General features: G+C 43.2%; 1 protein-coding gene across 2 annotated transcripts in view; it reads left to right on the plus strand.

Moving 5' to 3' along the window:
* Nucleotides 1-24,244, plus strand: part of kank1a (KN motif and ankyrin repeat domains 1a) — a 218,026-nt gene that overhangs the window by 120,994 nt on the left and 72,788 nt on the right. The window contains exon 3 of one of the 2 annotated variants that reach the window (XM_084338250.1): nucleotides 10,339-10,413. The exons of the other annotated variant lie outside the window; for it this stretch is intronic. The gene's annotated coding sequence lies outside the window, so the exon portion shown is untranslated. The remainder of the gene's footprint in view (nucleotides 1-10,338; nucleotides 10,414-24,244) is intronic. 2 annotated transcript variants of the gene reach the window in all.

Consider the following 24,244-nt stretch of genomic DNA (forward strand, 5'->3'; position numbering starts at 1 on the left):
CTTCTCTAATCCACTTAATTCACTCGAAGACACTTTAATTTGGTCCGTTTACTTTCTGGTTGCTGAGACTTGACTGCTGGTGTGGTTATTTCCCAAATGAATAAATCATTAGATTAGATTCAAATGTATTGTACAGCACAATTACAGTACAACAAAAATAAATTGACATCTACATGTAACCAGAGCAAATGTAACGGTAAAGTGCAATAATAATATACAATGTACGAATGATTAAATGTGATGTATATAACAAGCTACTGAGTAATATATGCTAAACTGATTGTACAGTGATACAGGTATAAATATTCTATGGTAGTAGTAATACTGGCCAGTGGTATAACTAGTTAAGAGTAGGAAATAAATGCATATACCGTAATTCCTCTAATAGTAACCCCGGCTTGTATTTGTTTCAACTGTAGCGGGTACCAGGCTTGTATTAGGAGGAGGCCTGTATAAGAGGGAGGCCTATATTTCAAATGTTCAAACGGATCATAATGAATAAATCAACATTTTGTGTCAGTTTGAACCCAGTAAAATGTACTGGGTTCATTTATTGAAACCAAGTACTGTATGAAATAGTAAACAGTGCAATTACAGGTGGTCACTGGTCATTTCAACGTTTTCAAAGTGAAATCAAGTAACTAGCTCAGTATGCAGCTCAGTATATTAGTAACCCGGCTTGTATTAGGAGGCCGGCTTATAATTGCTTAGCTCAAGAGCGCACCCGGCCATTAATAGAGACCCGGCTTGTATTTGAGACCCGGTTACTATTAGAGGAATTACGGTATATATAATATATGCAGGTACATACAGGTAAGTGAACAGGGATATATACCGATATATCCAACAGTTGTAGATCATATACAGTATATATTATACAGTATTATTGTACATAAAGATAATATTATAATAATAATAAATTATGCATCCATACTGCTTTGCCGGTTCCGTTTTCAAATGCCAAAGATATTTGTGAAGGCAAATGAACAAGGTGGGGTGTTTTCCACAGACCTCAGAAGTGAATGCCTTACTTGAGTGCTCCTTGGAACACAAAAGCCCCAAGCTGACAAGTGTCCTTGTCGCCTAGAGACATTGTGAACTGGTTATAATGGAGCCATCAGCCATGTCAGGTGAGTTAGTGTTGGCTCCACCATGTGAGGTGGAAGTATTACAGAGGCTTTTGACATGTTCCTGCTCCTCTAACTGTGTTGGAGAACAGAATCAGAAAACGTAAATAAAGTACTAATCAACCGCTATTTAACTAGATTAAAAAAAGCTCATTGAGATTAAAATGTGACCTGGCCAAGAAGGACAGCAAAAACACATTTGTTTCAGACAAAAACAAACATTAATACATGCAGACAATTGAGCTCATGGTTTTAGACACACAGTTCCAAGAAAAGAAAATACGCTCAGTCAATTAAAACATTTACAGTTTCCTATGGTCTGAGATTCCATGGTCTTCATCATATGTTTGAATTAATTTAGAGTTAATGTTTCCTGTAGTTTAAGCTCGTCTTGCAGGCTATTCCATGCAGACGGAGCAGAAACATCAACCGCCTTCTTTCCAAGATCAGAATAAAAATTTGGGACCGTCATTAACAAAATGGTCCTGTGATCATAACCCTTTGCTTTGGAATCAGAAAGCAATACAAGTAGCCAGGAAGTTTACCTAAAATGGCTTTGTATATAAAAACATACCAATGGCTAAGCCGACGTGTTGACAAAGGCCAGTTCACTTTGGACTACAATGTACAGTGATGAGTGAGGGCTCTACAATTTGTAATGAAACGTATAGCTCCATGGTACACTGTATCAAGCATTATGCAGACTAGGGGTGCAACGATGTATCGGTATCGGCCGATAAGTGCCTTGTTGACTGCAATCGGCCTATCGGCCGATAAGCTCGAATGTGCCGATGGCAGTAGCCGATAAATATCAATCAATTTGTGTCACGTCAAAAGGCAAAACGCGTCGCGACCTGCACAACGCCGCCCCCGGCCCCCGTTCTTTCAACCTAAAAGTGCACTTTCTTCAACCTCGAAGTAAACAAATCACAGAACGGTAGCCAGTTAGTAGGTATCAACGTGAGCTCCCGGGATGGTAGCTAGTTAGCTAGCACCATCCAGGCATCAACGTGAGCTCCCGGGACGGTAGCTAGCTAGTTAGCTAGCACCATCCAGGTATCAACGTGAGCTCCCGGTACGGTAGCTAGTTAGCTAGCACCATCCAGGTATCAACGTGAGCTCCCGGTACGGTAGCTAGTTAGTTAGCACCATCCAGGCATCAACGTGAGCTCCCGGTACGGTAGCTAGTTAGTTAGCACCATCCAGGCATCAACGTGAGCTCCCGGTACGGTAGCTAGTTAGTTAGCACCATCCAGGCATCAACGTGAGCTCCCGGTACGGTAGCTAGTTAGTTAGCACCATCCAGGCATCAACGTGAGCTCCCGGTACGGTAGCTAGTTAGTTAGCACCATCCAGGTATCAACGTGAGCTCCCGGTACGGTACTGTAGCTAGTTAGTTAGCACCATCCAGGCATCAACGTGAGCTCCCGGTATGGTAGCTAGTTAGTTAGCACCATCCAGGTATCAACGTGAGCTCCCGGGACGGTAGCTAGTTAGTTAGCACCATCCAGGCATCAACGTGAGCTCCCGGGACGGTAGCTAGTTAGTTAATAACGTTATATAGTTAGTGTTACACGTTCAATATAACATCAGCATATTATTTACCCGAACACAGCAAGTAAGCAAGGCATTATTCCGTTCATAGCTCGGTTCCATTCCGTTGCTCATTCCGTACCCAACTACCCATTCTGCAATCTGTTAATAACGTTTTCAACCAGACAAATGTAATAACATTTGTTGCAGTAAAATCATTGTCTCATTTGGTCATGCTGTGGAGCGCTGGTCGGCGGGCCGGGCAGCTAAGGTATTAGCTACGTTAAGTTTGTTGTGCTCTCGAGTCGCAAGCAGATCAATGGCGGCATGCCCGAAAGTAGAAAATGAATAAACGCTTGCCGATTGGTAAGAACAGCAGGAGGTGGGTGCTAGCGGTGTGGCGTAATTGGCCGAATCGACTGTCAATCAAAATGGTTCTATTGCATTGGCTGAGAGCTCTGGTTGAGAGAATAGTATCCATCTGCAGGCCGCCAGACGAAATAGTGCTACATGGCATGGTGGAATTAATACCATAAACATATTTCTTGATGTTTCCTTTTTTTTAAGTAAGTAAAGAGGCCTACAAATACAAACATACACATACAAATATACAGTAGTTTCATTAATAAAAAAAAATAAATAAAAAAAAAAATAAAAAAAAAATACAAATACTTATATACAAATATCGGTATCGGCCGATTGTGTTAGTTGAACAATCGGTATCGGTGGCCAATTTTCATATCGGTGCATCCCTAATGCAGACAATGGGCAGATGCATTCATGTATAGCAAGTCTCCATAGTCAAGAACAGGCAAGAACGTCTCTTCCACAATTTTCCGTCCGACATTAAACGTTTTCTTCCTAAGACTTGTTCCTAAAATAAAATAAACGTAAGTTAAAACTTTCACCAGATTCTGCATGTGTAATTGGAAGGAGAAACTTAAGTTTTCTGAACCGGCGGTCAGGTGGCGTAGCGGAGATTGTGCTCGTCACCAATGCAAGAGGCTGCGGTCTCGACTCCCGGAGAGTCAGCATTGCGTTGGCTTGGGCTGATCGCTATACTAACTCGTTTGGCTTAGTTAGGGAGAGGGGAGCCGTGGGTGGGTCCTGGGCGTTGTGGACTGCGACCCCTACAGTTCGGTCGGGGCGCCTGCTCAGCGAGGGTAGGATCTTGGACTTCCTGACTGGCAGACCCCAGGTGGTGAGAGCAGGCAACTGCACCTCCTCATACATCACCCTCAACATAGGGGCCTCACAGGGCTGTGTTCTGAATCCCCTCCTCTACTCCCTGTACACACATGACTGTGTGGCTCAGCGGAGCAACAACACAATCATCAAATTTGCTGACGACACAGTAGTGGTGGGCCTGATCTCTGCAAACGACGAGAGGGCCTACCTGGAAGAGGTCAAGGTCCTGGCGGGATGGTGCCAGGAGAACAGACTCTCCCTGAACGTCAGCAAAACAAAGGAGATGATTGTGGACTTTAGGAGGTCGGGGGTCAGGGACTACAGCCCCCTCAGCATCGACGGGGCACCGGTTGAGAGAGTGAACAGTTTTAAGTACCTCGGAGTCCACATTTCCGAGGACTTGACATGGACCACACACATTGACAGTGTTGTGAAGAAGGCACGACAACGCCTCTACTTCCTCAGGCGCCTAAGGAAGTTCCAAGTCAGTCAGAAGATCCTTAAGAACTTCTACTCATGTACAATAGAGAGCATCCTGACTGGCAATATCACCTCCTGGTTTGGGAATAGCACCGCACAAGACCGTAGCAGACTACAGAGAGTGGCACGTTCAGCCGAACGCACAATTGGAGGGGGGCTTCCCACCCTCCAGAACATTTACAACAAGCGGTGCAGGGGTAAGGCTAAGAGAATCATCAAGGACTCCAGCCACCCAAACAACTGCCTCTTTGAACTGCTGCGGTTAGGCAAGCGATACCGGAGTCTCATGGCGAGCACAGAAAGACTCAGAAGAAGCTTCTATCCCCAGGCCATCAGGCTGCTCAACGAACAATAAACACTATGCAACAACCATCAAATGCACACAGCACACACATCCACACGCGCACATTCACTTTAAACAAACAACACACTGCAGCACCCACTCTCCACACTTTAGATCACCTAAACACACTTTATATTTATTGGTAAAGGATTTGCACTACAACTCGTACACCTTACTGTAAATTGTACCTAAATTGTACCTCATCCCATTTCTGCTTTGCACTATATAGTATTGTATATTAGTACATTACATAGTATATTGTATATTGTATGGTAACTCAGTTACTTCTATTCTGCATCGAACAGAATGCTATACTATTTTATTTCATACTTATCTTGTCTAGCACAGTCTCTGGAGCGTAACAGTAAGAAGCATTTTGTATAAAAGTATTCTGTACTTCTGTATGACAACTATTAAAGAAACTTGAAACTTGATCTGGAGAGAGGTAGTGCTACCTTCCACACGTTACACTCTCCCGGTGAAAATCTGCGCGGTCAGGCTGGCTGCCGGCTGGCTGCACATGCGTCGGAGGAAAGCATGTGACAGTCTCCGGTCTCTCGAACCAACAGTAGGGGGGGGGGGTGCGCAACAACCAGGAAGGTGGTTGGGAATTGGCATAACGACTAACAGTGGGATGGGAGAAAGAAGGAGGGGGAAAAAGATAATAAAATAATTAAAAAAAAATAAGTTTTCTGAAAATGTAAAAAGTTAAAGAGAATTTTTTTGTACTTTGTAATACGTACACATGTTTTCGATACAATACGTAAATATATTACTTATGGTTATACCATAACATACATTATGTACCTTTTTTCCTGTGGTTTATTAGTACTTTATTTACATATTTTAAGTGTGTTCGCGCCAAGTTTATCCATGTAAGGACAATTCATTGCACTTTCATTGCACCTTACTACTGGCGTTCCAAATGTTGGGGGTAGGGAAAACTTAAAGGGGAACGCCACCCAAATAAAGTTTCCTAATATCTTCTTTCCATGTCCTAAGAAAGTTCAATCAATATACCGTATGTGAACATGAGTTACTCTCACCTAAAGCCAGAAACCAGAGAAGTCAGACTATTGTGATGTCATCAGGTGTAAAGTCTGGAGCTTCTCCGTTCACAATGAAAGGAAGACTGATCTTGTGGACCCACATGTTTTTTTAATTTCTTTACCCAAATGAGCTTTATTTTATTATTGTAGGGTTCTCTTTTCTGAAACAGAAAATGATTAGGGAGAGTTGTTTCATGTTCACTAACATGTCTGGACTGTCTTAGACATGGCATATGCAGATACAGCATTGTGTTCATAATATTTGATATAGATGCCCTTTTCTTGTGAAATAAGGAATATTTTAAGTCTACAGTCCTCCAATTAGTAATGAAGCGAAATAGCTTGAAAATGGAAACATGATTATTCTTTGGTGTATTTGGTGCATCAAAAAGGTTGAGAAGCACTGTTTTACTGTCTGCTCGAACTCTAGCCATACCGTTGTAGCTATTGTCTGCTCAAACTCTTAGCCAGTGTTGTAGCTACCCTCTACTCAAACTGCTCAAACTAAGCCAAACATTTGCATATTGAATTGTATTCTTATTTTTTTTCAGCAGGCACTTTATAGGGAAAATATTAGTATTACAAGGCAATATTACTATTTAACACTTTAACCGCCGAAAACGCCGGAACTCGTCATTCCCCGCCATGCTCATTCCGCCGAGGACGCCTTAACTCGTCTTTGATGTCAATATTTCAAAAATCTGTCATCGAAATCATATTTCCTTTCCGGGGCCCTGAGACACAAGTGTGATCTCCTCTCAACTCTCTAGCGGTTCAAGAGCGCCATCTGGTGGCCGATCGGCAGATCGCCAACCGGATATTAACCTTTGAACCAGTAGTACTCATGCAAATGTGGTCCGGCCACTCTATAGCTCCCGCGACTCCATCTTGAAACACTGGATAATAGATCGCTCGCCCTAACTCAATAAACAACGTTATTTGGACGTATATACTATTATACAACCTGGAAATGGATCAGGCATTTCTACATCCCATAATCGAAAACGGTCTACTCCACGCTGATCGTCCAACGGCGCGAGGAACATACGGTAAGATTCAGCGTTATATTCTAACGTGTTCAATATAAACTGCTATGATGAACATATGACCCACTCTGGGTGAATCATCTAACGTTTCCCACGGAATTATAAACGATCCCCCGCCCATCCGGTCATCATCAGATCATACGTAGATCATTCTAGAAGTACGTCCAGTTGAAATTTTTCATCTCGCGCCGATCGCTACCAAACTGTATTTCATCATCAATATAATGCATTTAGGGCTATAAATCACGTTCTGAAGAATGCTGCAGAAAACGATAAAAACATACTTATACTTTAGACCATATTTTAGTATGAATATGTGAATGAAAAAGTTTAACGTTGCTACACCCTGAACAATACATATAGGACATTGAATGGGCCATAATAATATAATATAATAATAATAATTTAGGACCTGCTCAGAGGTCATCAATCGGCACACATGCGATGCATGCATGCAATTCGTATCTGCGATTAACCCATCCCGTCGTCCTTTCCCCCCAAGGGCAGCCGGGAGCAGACAGGCGTCAACATGAGCCGCGCCAGGGGACCAATCCAAGTGCTCCTGTCCGTCTTCGTCAAGGACGCCACAGCGTTGGCGATCTATTGTTGTGCATGTTTTTCCATTGGGTTTATCTTATCGGGGGGGAAACCCTTGCGAGCACGGGGAGAACATGCAAACTCCACACAGAAAGGCCTGGGAGATACCCCACCTGGGTAACTGGCATCATGGAAACCTGGTCCCCAAGCGGGAATCGAACCCTGGACCTTCTTGCTGTGAGGCGACAGTGTTAACCACTACACCACCGTGCCGCATATAATAATGTCAATGTAGCAATAGAATTTTAAAAGTTATAGCCCTGCAAAGAAGGGGAACTTCTCCATAGACAAATAGAGCTGGCGAGGGATGGTAAATTATGAATTTAACCCATGGCGATCAAAGTGTTCATTCTGACACAAACCACTGGTTACTGCTAGCCATAAGCTAGCTCATTAGCCTGCCCATAATGGGTACTGCTAGGCACAAATTAGCTCATTAGCCTTTTGGTAATGCACTGGGTACTGCTAGCCACAAATCAGCTCATTAGCCTGCATGTAATGCACTGGGTACTGCTAGCCACAAGCTAGCTTATTAGCCTTTGGTAATGCACTGGGTACTGCTAGCCACAAATTAGCTCATTCGCCTGCATGTAATGCACTGGACTGCTAGCCACAAGCTAGCTTATTAGCCTTTTGGTAATGCACTGGGTACTGCTAGCCACAACTTAGCTCATTAGCCTGCTGGTAATGCACTGGGTACTGCTAGCCACAAGCTAGCTCATTAGCTTGCTAGTAATTCACTTCCAGGAGGCAAGGGTACCAAGTTAGCCAGATAAACTGAGGTCTGTAAACTAAACTTGAATATTACAGTAGGTGATGGAATGTCAGAAGGTATGTTGAAAATGAGAACTAAATACCCCTGGATATCAAATATCAGATATCCAATCTGCTGATGATTCCATTTTCAATTCCAATTATTTGAAAATGGGGGACCCTGATGTAAACAAGACGAAAGTCTTTCTCTGGTCTGCATCCCCTTAACAATTGTGTGTATTGAGCTAGGGCTGGGCGATATGACCAAAAACGTTATCGCGATAAAATTATACAATTATTTTCATATAATTCGATATCGATAATTATCGTCGATATAATGTCTGTCAAGTTTAATTAACTTCTTATGCTGCTGCGAATGTCTCAAGTCGAGTTGATGTCGTCATCAGTCCGCGCACGTTAACAGTAGCCGACAAGCGGAGCATCTCATGACAATAAATATGACACTAAAACTCTTCCGCCACAATATATTGAAACGACGTCCACTGTATACCCCACCCACACTACTTAAACGTGGCCTCAGAATTCAAAACACACACATACTCGGCACATAAATATATAAAACAACGCCGTGCAAGCTAATTAGCCTAGCTAGCCTGTTGTTTATAAGTGGTGTATTCCATGACAATGTGCTAAATATTACACTAAAATACTCTTCCGCCACAATATATTGAAACGACGTCCACTGTATACCCCACACTACTTAAACGTGGCCTCATAATTCAAAACACACACATACTCGGCACGTAAATAAAAAAAAAACAACGCCGTGCAAGCTAATTAGCCTAGCAAGCCTTGTTGTTGAGTGAGTCCTAGTACCTCTGGGTCTCCTTCCGGATCTCGTTCGCTCTCGGCCATCTCCTTCACTGATTGGTTGTTAGCTGTTGTGCGTATGCACGTCACGTCATCACGTAACGTTGGTTGTTGTTAGTGGGTGTGCTGAGCCGAGGCTGAACGGAGCCAAGCTTGGAAATCGATATATCGAAACTTTGCGACCACGCTTCATGTTTATTTCGAGGAAATAATTTATCGCGATAGTTATCGTTATCGTTTTATCGCCCAGCCCTATATTGAGCTGTACTGTATTGTACCCATTCTGCAATCTGTTAATAACATTTTCAATCAATCAATCTCCCCTGAAAACATTGCATTGGATCAGCTAGCTAGCCCACAAAGTAATACAAACAAGTTTTCTAATACATTTTAGTGGTTCCAAAACATCCACAGTACTTGTGACAATTTATTTATCACCTGGTAGCACAGGTTAGCCAATGTAATCTCCCTTGGCAACCAATCAAATTTGTTTACATTTGAAAGCTTCATGTATTTTATGATACTAACATGACATCTCCTTTCAATGAACAGAAGGCCACGTCCCCTCAACATACATACTAAAGCTGAACGAATTACACACTTGGTATTATAATTGTAGCCTTTTTTAGAAAACATATGCATTTCTAATTAAAACAACCGTTTTACCACTAGATGCAAGATAGCTCATTGGTGGGCCTACCCATGGGACTGCTAACGATGCAAACATGGCATTTCCCGGGTAGTAGATGGACAAGTGTAAAAACCATAATGTGACATGTTTGTTTTCCCCATAATGTGACATGTTTGTTTTCCCCATAATGTGACATGTTTGTTTCCCCCATAATGTGACTGACTTCAACCACACTGGAGAAATGACAGAATAAAGTCAAAATGTTACATGTTGTCTTGTGGCTGACTTTCTTCACCTTCAATTGGTGTGGGGGTGGCGGGGGGGCTGCTTGGCCTCTCTTTGGCCCTGGTTAATCTTTAACCATCTGTGAAATTGCCTTGCCTTATGCGCCATTGTCTCCTTTTTTTCCTTTTCCCGTTGTTAGTTGAAGGTCAGTCCACTACGAGTAGTGACTTGAGGTTGTTAGCCTGGTTGGTTGTTTAGTTAGTTAGTTAGTTAGTTAGTTAGTTAGGGCACTTTACCTGGAGTCCTAGAGTAGGGGTTGGGACTGTCCAGGAGGCCTAGAATAGGGGTTGAGTTGGACTGTACAAACAGCCTAAAGGCCTGTTTCCTCTTATAGTACACAGATCGCTTGACTGTCATCTGAGGAAGACTGCTAATCTTAGCATGTAACCCATCTCTCCGTCTCTTTCTCTCTCTCTCTCTCTCTCTCTCTCTCTCTCTCTCTCTCTCTCTCTCTCTCTCTCTCTCTGGGCTATAGGCAAGTTGTCAGGGATATGTGGATTCACTTGCTACCTGCGTATACTGCTGGAGGGAGTTAGAATGAGAGTTCCAGGTAAGCGGCATGGAAGAATGAATATCATTATTATCTCCTGCGATGTTGTTGTGGTACAGCTTAAGCTCTGGGAGTTTAGCATAAATTGGGCTAGCTTGGAGGGGGAAAACTAGAATTTGTATCAATGATTTGTCGGTGGTGGTCAGTGTTGCGAGTTTAATGCCTCCCTTCGTTTTCATAATGTTTTGATTGAAGGTAATGTCTTGGATGTTTTTAGACTGGATCGTATAATAGATTTTAAATTGTAATTTCATATTCCTCAACAGCCATTTTAAATAAATCATAAATGGCAACGTTATTTAATTACAAATTATTCTGTCTATTCTGAGTGAGTTATGAGACCATCTGAAGACTGACGCTTTGCTGCATTAGAATATCTTTGATATAAGAGTGTAGTAGTCTTAACTGGAATATCTTTGATATAAGAGTAGTAGTCTTGACTGTAATATCTTTGATATAAGAATGTAGTAGTCTTGACTGGAATATCTTTGATAAGAGTGTAGTAGTCTTGACTGTAATATCTTTGATATAAGAGTGTAGTGGTCTTGACTGGGATATCTTTGATATAAGAATGTAGTAGTCTTGACTGGAATATCTTTGATATAAGAGTGTAGTAGTATTGACTGGAATATCTTTGATATACGTGTGTAGTAGTCCTGACAAGAGTAGTGCTTCCCTTTTTTACCGTTGTGAATCAGCCCGTGTCGGTTTCACAAGGGCCTTTTTTTGCTTCGGTTTTTCTTATCTCATTAAAGCCTTTCCCCACTAATATTCATTTAATAATGAACTTGTGGCATGTGCCTGCAACTTGCCGCAAACTGATTTTTGGCAAACTGAACGCTGTATTAAAGTTTATCCAACTCAACACGTTAATTTTAATTATATCCTCTGTAGCGTTGCCTATATCTAAGATCTATATCTATCTCTTTGGTCTTTGAAAATGGCTTCTCAAGCAAAATGGTATCACCAACTCTATAGGGTCAGTGTAGCAGGAATTGTAACTTGAAGAGTTTGGTTTAATATATGGTGTATCAAGATGGATGGATGGATGGATGGATGGATGGATGGAGTACTTAATTAACCTAAAGGAACCTGGGATGTCATTGGCAGCAGGGTAGTCTGGATCACAGGATATAAAGCTTTAAGCATGCCATTGGCTGACTATTTCAGTGGGAATTCTCCTCCCCTTCCGCTATCCTTCCGCTATCTGCAACACTATTTTGCAAGGGCACCATGGCTGCATCCTGGGCCTAGCGCCCTAGTATGTAGTGTAACATAGTGCAGAGAGAGGTGTGGCTACGAGAGACCAGCAGCAGTGTAGCCCTACTGTTGACCGTCACACACGTTGAGGTAACTGGATGTGGAGTTGAACCTGAGGTTACACAGGGCTGTACGTTAACTTTTTTTGCACATAGCACTGGTGCTACAGAGGTTGATAGTTTTGTAGCACAGGCCAAAATCTTGTAGCACAAGTATAAAACGTGTTATATTTGTAACAGTCACAAATGTGCCTATTGTATTTGTGTTATTTAGTTGCAGTGCCATGTTTGGCTGTCATTTAGTATATCGCCATGTGTTATTATTACTATGATACTCTCATATGCTATTTTCAATTAATATCATAAACAACATAAGGAATATTAGCATAATTTTGAGTGGACTGAAGGAATGAGTCAGCGACCCGTTAACAGTTTTAAATGCAAATAATTTATTTTAAGATGGAAGTGGGGTCGGTTGGGGGACACACACACACACAATGGGGGACCCTGATGTAAACAAGACAAAAGTCTTTCTCTGGTCTGCATCCCCTTAACAATTGTGTGTATTGAGCCGTACTGTACTGTACACATTCTGCAATCTGTTAAATAAAGTTTTCATTAATTCATTCACACACACTGTTTCAACTCACCACCCCCGCATCATATTGTAGTCTAGTCTGTCTTCAAACGTCCACTCCTCTCGAAACTTGTTTATATTTGAATATCAACATTATCTGTCCATCCTCAGTTTACTATAATATACTCCTGTCCTGAGTCCTGACTAGTGACTTCATCGTCTTTCCAAACGCACGCACGCACGCACACACACAGGGAAGGGGATAGAGTGCCCCCCCATTTCCCTTTCCCCAGTCCACACTGTGTCTGCTGGCTCTGCGCCTCTGCCTCTGATCAGGATTAGCTTGTTAGCTTGCTAACGTTGTAGTGATTGTAATGGTACATAAACGTTAATTTCGGGCGATGTGCGCATAAAGGAATGGCGACGGTGCAAAGCATGTAGATGCATTTGACCCGTTGCGAGAAAAAAAAAACACCACGGACTTATTTCGGGACGTGTAGGCGCACTGCTGTGTTAACGCAGCAGTGCGCACCAACCGACCAACGCGCTGCTCTGCTTGCAGAAGCACGGATAGGGCGGATATGACTTGTCGAGTTGTCACAAGAGTTTTAAAAATAAGAGTATCATATGCACCTGAACGTTGCTAGCTTTCGGAGCCTAGCTGGAGCTGCGCGTGGGCAGAAATGAGACCCGCTACAGGATTTTCAAAATAAGAGTATCTATATGAACCGAATCCCTATCGCACCAGTGCTATTGAAGTAAATCCATCCATCGCACAGACCGCTGTTGCTGTAGCACGTGCGATATATATGTCGCACTGTACAGCCCTGTTACAGGAGGGAGGAACAGGAAAAGGCCAAACGACAACACTGAGGTTTCACCACTCCTTCCTCTGCAGGTGTGTGCACTGCCAGCCCATGGAACAGGAAACTTTGCAGATCTGGGGTTAGTTAAGTGTGTGTGCGTTTGTGTGTCATTGTTAAAGTGCATGGGGAAGGGGTCACTCTGGGGTGAAGGCAGATTGTGATTCATCGGGTCACTTCAATATTTCAACTTTTAAAGTTCTATATGGACACGTTAGGCTGTCGGTCAAAGGTCAGATGTGCTACCAGGTTTTTATTTTTATTTACCTCAGTCAGTCATGTCTGTCATTTGCTCTGGTCTCTCTCGCCAGACTTCAGTAGCCATCGATCTCTGTTGCTTCTAATGGCAAAACCACTCTGACAGGCTTGCTGTTATTCTCCAAGCAGAGGCAGGTAGATACAGATATAGGCAGATACTATCCTTGCCTGCTTTGTTGACTAATAACTCATAGGACCTTGATGATTAATCGATAAATGTATTTCATCCACAAGTCGGTAAAATTGGGTTTCCCACATGCAGTCATGAAGAGGGTCCTCTTTAAATCTATTGCTTTTCCAGAGATGGGATTATCATTATTCAGGAAATAATTAATTCCCCCTATTCCACCACCAGGCACCAGGTACCTCAGGTCGGCTGACTTGGGGCTCCTGGCCATCCCCTGTTCTAAATGTTAGCTCATCATTGCTGTTGCAGCCCCTCAGACTGTGGAACAACACCCCTCCTTTTGTCAGATCTGCCCCCTCTGTTGATTCCTTTAAGTCCAGGTTCAAACACTTTTATTCTCTAGCCTCTGTTGATTCCTTTAAGTCCAGGTTCAAACACACTTTTATTCTCTAGCCTCTGTTGATTCCTTTATGTCCAGACTCGAAACACTTTTATTCTCTAGCCTTTGGATCCCCCTGATATAGTGATTTGTGCTTATTTATGCACAAATGCACACATTGTGTGTATTGATACCTATGGGAGCTCTTTCAGTTTTTTCTTGTGATTTTAGATTGGTATCGCGGCCGATCACAAAATGTGTTAACTGATCGGTATCAGCTACATTAAAGGGGAACTATTTTACTATTTCTTTCACTATTTGGGCACTTTTACACAATTCCTGTGAGTCTATGGAACACCTCTGTAATATATATATATTTTTTTATTCATTGTTTTGTATTTACATTTACATTTACATTTAGTCATTTAGCTGACGCTTTTATCCAAAGCGACTTACAAGTTCTGTACGACAAGCCATCAGGAAGGGCACAACTCTATCAGCTGAGCAACAATGTTCATCAAAGTGTTGAGTGCTACAGTGTAGGTTAGTTTATTAGGACAAGTGCATGACAGTACGGTTAGTTAGGGTTAGATTGGACGTGATTCGGCTGTCCTAACTGGGGTGGGTAGTTCATTCCACCATTGTGGGGCAAGGACTGAGAATAGGCGACTTCTCTTTGATGACCCTCCCGGAGCTTGGATAGGAGTAGGTCTGAGGCGGCCAGAAGATGCAGAGCGTAGGGGTCTTGAGGGTGTGTAGTTAGAGACCATTGACCGGAGGTAGGCGGGAGCGGTTCCCTTTGCCGCACGGTATGCTAGGTCGAGGGCCTTGAAGCGGATTCGTGCAGCAATGGGGAGCCAGTGCAGGTCCCTAAGAAGTGGGGTGACATGGGCCGACTTCGGTAGGTTTGAGATCAGGCGGGCCGCTGCGTTCTGAATGAGTTGAAGAGGCTTAGTGGCAGTGGCCGGGAGGCCAGCGAGCAGTGCATTGCAGTAGTCGAGGCGGGAGATGACTGTTGATTGGACGAGGAGTTGGGTGGCTTCTTTTGTCAGGAAGGGGCGTATCCTTCTGACGTTGCTCAGGAGGAATCGGCAGGTTCTGGTCGTCGCTGCGATGTGAGCAGAGAAGTTCAACTGGTCGTCGAGGACAACACCAAGGTTCTTGGCGGTCGGGGACGCAGTCACAGCTGCATTCTCGACTGTGATTGAAAGGTCGGTTAGGGGGGAGGATTTGGCCGGCAGGTGGAGCAATTCTGTTTTGCTTAGGTTCAGTTTGAGGTGGTTGGACGTCATCCAGGCTGAGATGTCGGACAGACAGGCCGAGATCCGCACAGAGACGTGGATATCTGAGGGAGGGAAGGAGAGGAAGAGTTGAGTATCGTCGGCATAACAATGGTAGGAGAAGCCATGAGACGTGATAATGTTACCCAGTGATTTAGTGTAGAGGGAGAAGAGAAGGGGTCCTAAAACCGAGCCCTGGGGGACACCCGTCCGCAGGTGTCTAATCTAATCCTCAAAAAGTCCTCAAAAACAGCATTTTTCTACCTCAAGATCTCGAGCCGTTTTGAGCCTGGGCTGCAGGTGCAGGTGCAGGTGCCACTGTGTGCAGCTCATCTTGTATCTCAACATTAACATGCAGCGGTGTCTTTATGACATCACAGATAGGCACATTTTCAGATGACTCAGTTCAGTGAGGGTGAATATTGTGAGAGGAGAATTGGAAGAATGCACCAATATGAGAATTTTGAGACATAGATCATATTAATATAAGTTCACATAGCTAGGAAACAATGCTAAACACTCAAAAAGGCCATTTATAAGATAGTTCCCCTTTAAGCCAAATCCAATTCTGATCCTTTTTTTGTTAAAAAAGACAAAACAAATGAAAAAAACCATTAAGGGAAATCTGTGATACAGGCTAGAAATCTGTCTACATCCTCCGTTTAGTCAGTGTGAGGGGAGGTTACGCAATGCATGCACACATAGGCCTACAGTACATACAGTACACACACACAGTGTGTATAAGTTATGCCACAAGCTAGCTCTTTAGCCTGCTGGTAATGCACTGGGTACTGCTAGCCACAAGCTAGCTCTTTAGCCTGCTGGTAATGCACTGGGTACTGCTAGCCACAAGCTAGCTCTTTAGCCTGCTGGTAATGCACTGGGTACTGCTAGCCACAAGCTAGCCCTTTAGCCTGCTGGTAATGCACTGGGTACTGCTAGCCACAAGCTAGCTCTTTAGCCTGCTTGTAATGCAATAGGTACTTACTGTGTGTGTGTATAAGTTATGTCTGTGGGTGCTTGCATTCATTCTTGCATGTTCTATGAGGGGATCGTGTAAAATGTATGTGGTTTCTTATGAGTTGATGAAGCCAAAATGTCTGTGATCTTATGATCAACGTGGGAAACATTTAAAAGCTTGAAAAGTTACAACTGATCCAGGTAGTCGGTGCCTCGAAGCAGAGCGGTCCCCGTTAATGCAAAGTCTGTAAAATTAGGCAAACGGAGCGAGAGACACAACTTCACTCTGGGTGGCGGGAACAGGCCTATCACGTAGTTGTAGCTACTACTCTTCTAATTAGAAATGGTCATTACCCGACTGGACTCGAGAGACATAGGCTGTGCATCCAGAATGTCAGTATTTTATTAATCAATTATACACAGTGATGTATAAATACTAAATAGCCTTAATAATGTACACGTCCTATGAATTTGGATTCCTGCATCAAACGAGACTGTTCTCTTTCGACTGGACAGCCATTTGTTTTCAGATTCAGACACAAACAGACTATTTCTGTATAGCACAGCTTATGGTGATCATATTATCCATAAATTATATTAGCCTACAACACATAGCCTAAGTAATCATGGATGTCATGCACAACAGTCAACACACTTCAGAGATTGCTTTGTCACATATTATGCTGTCCACATTATTATTTATGAGAATACATTTTTTAACATGCAAGTAGGCCATTGTTTAGCGATGACCGATCCAATTGAGTATGATTCCCGATTGGACTGTGCAACACATTTGAGGGGTTTTGCAATATTGGATATTGGTATTGTTCACAATGGTGTCATATGTATTGTTCATGGCTTCTCTGGTTTCACCATTCTGCCAGTAGGTTTGCAGTTTCTGATTTAGCTCAGGAGTGGTGTATGCATGCTATTGTGCGTACGGGAGCTTTATGAAGGAGAACCCTGGCCTGTCATTATGAATTGAAAATGGGGGACCCTGATGTAAACAAGACAAACGTCTTTCTCTGGTCTGCATCCCCTTAACAATTGTGTGTGTATTGAGCTGTACTGTATTGTACCCATTCTCCAATCTGTTCAATAAAGTTTTTCATTCATTCATTCACAGCACTCTGGGGTTGTTTTTAAATGTGCTTTATGAATACATTTGACTAATTCAGCATGGAATCCTATCCTCATTAGGGTATGTTTATGAAGGTGTGGCGTTCACCATGTTTTCATTCTGAGAATCAGTCTATTGAGAACTAGGCACCTGGACTATTTGGAGGCTGGAACTTGTTTCCATCTGTCCCCCTCCCCATCAAAAGCTATAATAGGTTCTCGAGGTGAGTCTGACGGACAGCATTTCGATGTGGTTTTAATGACTCTGCCTGCTATAATTGTTTAGTCATGCAGTATAAATGACGGTGCTTGCAGGACGGAAATGTTACCTCTTCCTTAGCATGATGGACTTGCTGTATGCTCCAAGCTCGGTGGAAACCTGCCTGCTAAGAAACTACCAACAGAACGACATGTTGAATGTTCTTCCTGGATTAATCTGTAGGGAAAATGTAAAAATCTAATTGTTTCACTTGAATCTTAATTTATTATTAAAATCCCAGGATCGATCTTGTAATCTACTTTTTTTCAGTGTACATGTGAAGATTTTTGCTAAATATAATTTCTAGCATGCCTCCCGTCCCACGAATGTCTCTAGTTTGCCTCCCGTCCCACAAATGTCTCTAGTTTGCCTCCCGTCCTGCAGACGTCTAGTTTGCCTCCCGTCCTGCAGACGTCTAGTTTGCCTCCCGTCCTGCAGACGTCTAGTTTGCCTCCCATCCTGCAGACGTCTCTAGTTTACCTCTTGTCCTGCAGACGTCTCTAGTTTACCTCTTGTCCTGCAGACGTCTCTAGTTTACCTCTTGTCCTGCAGATGTCTCTAGTTTACCTTCCGTCCTGCAGACGTCTCTAGCAATGTTCCCCCTAAGGTTGAACTGGCGCTGCTCTGATGGCTGCCTTTCTGATCGCTCCGTCGAGACTGTGCTTTCTTTTGTTAATTTTTATAGTATTAGGAGTTTTATTTGCACCAACTGTTGGTGCATTATATGTGTATGACCGTCAGTCAATCATTGACATTGGATTAAGGAAAACTTACCGTTTGGATTGCTCTCTGGATCGGATCGCTGAACAGCAGAAATGGCCCGCCGAGATCCTTTGTTATCATGGCCAAGACCAGGAGAAACCGCCGCGAAGACGTGGAAAGAGAGCGGGGGTCCGAAACAGACTGAGGTCCAAACGACACAGAACCACATTGCCCAGCATATTGTTGGCCAATGTGCAATCGATAGGAAATAAACTGGATGACATCAGAGCACGGATCCAATTCCAGAGGGACATTCGGGATTGTAACGTCCTCTGTTTCACAGAAACTTGGCTGAGTCCAGATGTCCCGAATCACGCAATAGAACCGGCAGACCACTTCTTCGTTCTCCGCAAGGACCGGACGGCAGAAGAGTCACTAAAGACGAGAGGAGGCGGCATTGCCTTCATGATAAACAAGGAGTGGTGCGATTTAGGCAACACAAAGGAACTGTCTAACCACTGCTCCCCAGACCTGGAGTTTATCACGATAAAATGTCGACCCTTCTTCCTCCCAAGAGAGTTAACGTCCATCATCCTCGTCGGAGTGTACATTCCACCACACGCGAACACTGGGGTCGCACTTTCAAAACTTCACGACGAGGTAAACAAACTCCAGGTAGCTAATGTTGATGCCGCCATTTTGGTTCTGGGTGATTTTAACAGCGCGCGTCTTAAAAAGGTGCTGCCGAATTTCTATCAGCATGTGACCTGTCCCACCAGAGGCGAGAACATATTAGACCATGTATACTCGCAATTTAAGAATGGGTACAAGTCACAGGCTCTTAGTCCATTCGGTAAAAGCGATCACGCTGCAATATTTCTTTTGCCAAAGTACAAACAAAGTCTCAAGCGAACGCCGGTGGTCTCGCGAGAGGTTAAGCGTTGGGCCGTGACGTCAGAGGAGTCACTCCAAGCTGTACTGGAAAGCACAGACTGGAGTGTATTCCGTGATAACACAGCCAATATTAACGAATACACCGAAACGGTGATTGACTATGTCTGTACTCGGGTAGAAGAAACAATCCCCTCCACCAAAATTAAAATCTACCCAAATCAAAAGCCCTGGGTAGACAAATCCGTCCGTGAGGCTCTGAAAGTGCGCACATCAGCATACAACACCGGGCTGGTGACAGGCAACATGGAAGAACACAAGATGGCAAGATACAACGTCAGGAGAGCAGTAATAGAGGCAAAACGGCGTTACAGGGATAAAGTTGAACTTCAGTTTGAACAGGCTGACTCTAGAGGCATGTGGCAGGGCCTCAGAACAATGACAGACTACAAAGGAACCCCCCTCAAACTGAACAGTGACATCTCCTTAGCAAATGATCTCAATTCCTTCTATGCGAGGTTTGAGGCTGTGAATAACAACACCAGCCTACAAACCACGGCAATGGGGGGGGGGGGGGGGTCTGCTGATGGAGACTCAGTGTTCAGGGTAACAGAGCATGAGGTGAGACGGATCTTTAAAAAAGTGAATATCAGGAAGGCAGCAGGACCGGACGGCATCCCCGGCCGCGTCCTAAAAGTCTGTGCCGACCAACTGGCCCCGGTATTCACTGACATCTTCAACCTGTCCTTGGAACAGGCTGTCATCCCCACCTGTCTGAAGAAGTCCACCATCATCCCTGTACCCAAAAAATCTACGCCCGCTTGCCTCAACGACTACCGCCCTGTAGCCCTCACCTCCATAGCCATGAAGTGCTTTGAGAAGCTAGTGAAGGGCTACATCTGTTCCTCCCTCCCCATCAACCTGGACCCTCTGCAATTTGCATATCGCCCTAACAGGTCCACGGAGGACGCCATAGCCCATGTGCTGCACACAGCAGCATCACATCTGGACAAGAGGCAGGGGAACTATGTGAGAATGCTGTTCATCGACTACAGCTCAGCATTCAATACCATAGACCCCTCCAAACTCATAGCCAAGCTCAGGGACCTGGGCTTGAACTATGACCTGTGCCAGTGGGTCTTGGACTTCCTGACGGGCAGACCCCAGGTGGTAAGAGCCGGCAACTGCACCTCCTCATCCATCACGCTCAACATAGGGGCCCCCCAGGGCTGTGTTCTGAGCCCCCTCCTCTACTCCCTGTACACACATGACTGCGTAGCACAGCGGAACAACAACACCATCATCAAATTTGCTGATGACACAGTAGTGGTGGGCCTGATCTCTGCCAACGACGAAAGGGCCTACCTGGAAGAGGTAGAGAACCTGTCACAGTGGTGTCAGGAGAACTGCCTCTCCCTGAACGTCAGCAAAACAAAAGAGATGATTGTGGACTTCAGGAGGTCGGGGGTCAAGGACTACAGCCCCCTCAGCATCGACGGGGCACCGGTTGAGAGAGTGAACAGTTTCAAGTACCTCGGAGCCCACATATCCGAGGACTTGACATGGACCACACACATTGACAGTGTTGTGAAGAAGGCACGACAACGCCTCTACTTCCTCAGGCGCCTAAGGAAGTTCCAAGTCAGTCAGAAGATCCTTAGGAACTTCTACTCATGTACAATAGAGAGCATCCTGACCGGCAACATCACCTCCTGGTTTGGGAATAGCACTGCACAAGACCGTAGCAGACTACAAAGAGTGACACGTTCAGCCGAACGCACAATTGGAGGGGGGCTTCCCACCCTCCAGAACATTTACATCAAGCGGTGCAAGGGGAAGGCTAAGAGAATTATTAAGGACTCGAGCCACCCGAACAACTGCCTCTTTGAACTGCTGCGGTCAGGCAAGCGATACCGGAGTCTTAAGGCGAGCACAGAAAGACTCAGAAGAAGCTTCTATCCCCAGGCCATCAGGCTGCTAAACGAACAATAATCGCTAAACGAACAATAATCACTATGCAACAACCATCAAATGCACACAGCACACACACCCACACGCACACACTCACTCAAACAAACAACACACTGCAGCACCCACTCTCCACACTTTAGATCACACAAACACACTTACACTTTATATTTATTGATAAAGGATTTGCACTACAACTCGTACACCTACTGTGAATTGTACCTAAATTGCACCTCGTCCCATTTCTCCATTTCTGCCTTGCACTATATAGTATTGTATATTAGTACACTGCACAGTATTGTATATTGTATGGTAACTACGTCTATTCTGCATCGAACATTGTACATATGTCTAAACTGAACACTGTGACCTCTTTTTTTTACTTCTAATTTTACTATGTTTTTATTTCATACTTATCTTGTCTGCACAGTCTCTGGAGCGCAACAGTAAGAAGCATTTTGTACAAAAGTATTCTGTACTTCTGTATGACAACTATTAAAGAAACTTGAAGGTGCGCGCGCGCGCACATGGCAAAACGCTCCCGCGCACATCTGAAATCGGTCGAATTTTTTTTTTTTTTTTTTTTTTTACTTTTCTTTTTTTATTCAACAAACATGACCATGTTCACGTCTTAAACTCATACTGAGGCCTTAGTTTTGGTTTTAAATTGCATATCATCATTCATTTATTTATTGTCACACAGAGCAGAAGAATTTTGCCAAAACAAACCAATAGTATCCAGCTGCAGAACGGCAGACCAGCCACACTCTCAAATGCATTTCCTTTGATTTAATTATACATCAAATGATTTATGTCAAGGATTGCAATGCCTCGCTTGAATGAAGTTAACTTTTCACCTGGATAACATTAACATTGAGGGTAAATATAATGTGAGAAATTGGGATAAAAAAGAAATATATATATATTATTTTTATTTATTTATTTTATTTTTTTGATCGGATTGGGAAAGATCGGTATCGGTAGATACTCAAAATCACATGATCGGGATCGGATCGGGAGCAAAAAAAAATTATCGGGACATCCCTAACGGTAACCTGTTGCGTGTGACGTTACCAAGAGAAGCCCCGCTTTCAGTGCTTTGTGGGCAGCGCTACTGCACGCTCACACAGACACACACAACAGATGAGGAAGTGGACAGATCCGACCAGCATTGCTGGCTCCTCACAATGCAAACGCGAAAATGTACATTACAGATGAACTGCAGAGAAAATCCAATTTATCATCCCGGTCGAGACTAATTGGAAGCGGCGTGCAAAGCTTGACCATATGTTTGTGTCTAATAAAGGTGCTGGCGATCTCAAAGCTCACATGGACACAGCAAAACATTACAAACAAAGCAGTGCAAGGCGAGAGTTTGATGGCAAAGTTGACCAAATTGATTGAAGAATGCAGCTATACAGAGAGAGAAAGAAAATAATTGAAAACTATTTTGATGCCTCAAAATGATGTTTTGGTTTGATAAGATGCTTATGATACAATCAAGGATTATGTGTGTAATAAATTAGTTTAGTACACTAATTGCAACAAATCTGAAACTGCATAGTGCACTTTTAAATTAGTATCTTTGTGAGGTTACTGTTTTATAATTTACATTACATTGAAAAGATAAAGATATATTTTTTAAAGCTGGATTTTCTAATACAGAAGAGGTATTATTTAGAACATTACATCATATTTCTCTTGTTATTTATTTTCTCCAGTAAGACTTGAAAATATATATTATTTTGTCATAGGTTGATTTAGTTATTTTCTTGAGATGTGTCAGATAGATTACTTTAGGCATAATACAGCATGTTGTTGAGTAACTTTGGTTATAGAGATATTATTTTGTTATATAAAATAATATAAACAATAATTTTATATCCATACAGAGTAGGGATAGGTACCGAATTCGGTACTTTTGAGGCACCGAACCGAAACACGTCGGTACTACAGAGTATCGAATCAAGTGAGAAACCGAATTTAATTTAATTTTTTATTTTTTTTAACTTTTTTTTTTCAAGTCAACGTTCACACGCACAATATATGCTTACCTAGGATTTGACTTGATTCAACAACAAAGCAGTCGGAGCAATGACAAGCCGAAAACTGTCGAAATTGTAGTTATTTGAAGTTTGGATTTTTTTTTACGACAGAGGTAGGTAAATTAAATTTCTTGAGACTAAAGTACCGAAAAAAGGTACCGTTGGGTACCGGTATCGATTCACAGGTACCGGTATCGGTTCAAATGTGAAAGGTACCCATCCCTAATACAGAGGAGGTATACTTTAAATATATTATAATGATAAGGCATCTTTGAGTAAACTTTGATTAAGTATCTTGAGGCTGAAGGCAGAGTGTCCTCTTTTAAAAGAATCACAATATGGTCACCCTTGAAGTCGCATTATAATTCACTTAATAAAATAATGACTAGTCAGCCTCCTAAAAAGACAAAAGTTAGTGACACGACTCACACCGCCGCCGCCAAAGTAAGGACTATGCTCTGTATCGTCAATCAATGGTCAAATAAATATTAGATTAAGGAATATATATGCCTTTTTGTATTACTCTGTGTATCAGCAAAATGTATATATTTTTATGTTAGACATTAAGGGAAATTAAGATTCTCAGATTTTTTACAAACCGCCGCTTATCAACTAACCGGTTAATCGGCAGGTGACGTATGTTGCTCAGTAGTTGCTGATGTCTGCTCAGGAGGTTTGAGTGTTTGCTCAGACCAAAAAATAATTAGAGGGAACATTGGTCTCTAGTTTACCTTCCGTCCTGCAGACGTCTCTAGTTTACCTTCCGTCCTGCAGACGTCTCTAGTTTACCTTCTGTCCTGCAGACGTCTCTAGTTTACCTTCTGTCCTGCAGACGTCTCTAGTTTACCTTCTGTCCTGCAGACGTCTCTAGTTTACCTTCCGTCCTGCAGACGTCTCTCGTTTACCTTCCGTCCTGCAGACGTTTCTAGTTTACCTTCCGTCCTGCAGACGTCTCTAGTTTACCTCTTGTCCTGCAGACGTCTCTAGTTTACCTCCCGTCCTGCAGACGTCTCTAGTTTACCTTCTGTCCTGCAGACGTCTCTAGTTTACCTCCCGTCCTGCAGACGTCTCTAGTTTACCTTCCGTCCTGCAGACGTCTCTAGTTTACCTTCTGTCTTGCAGATGTCTCTAGTTTACCTTCCGT

The sequence above is a fragment of the Notolepis coatsorum genome (genome assembly GCF_963971535.1).
Source record: "Notolepis coatsorum genome assembly, chromosome: 2".
Taxonomy (NCBI): Eukaryota; Metazoa; Chordata; class Actinopteri; order Aulopiformes; family Paralepididae; genus Notolepis; species Notolepis coatsorum.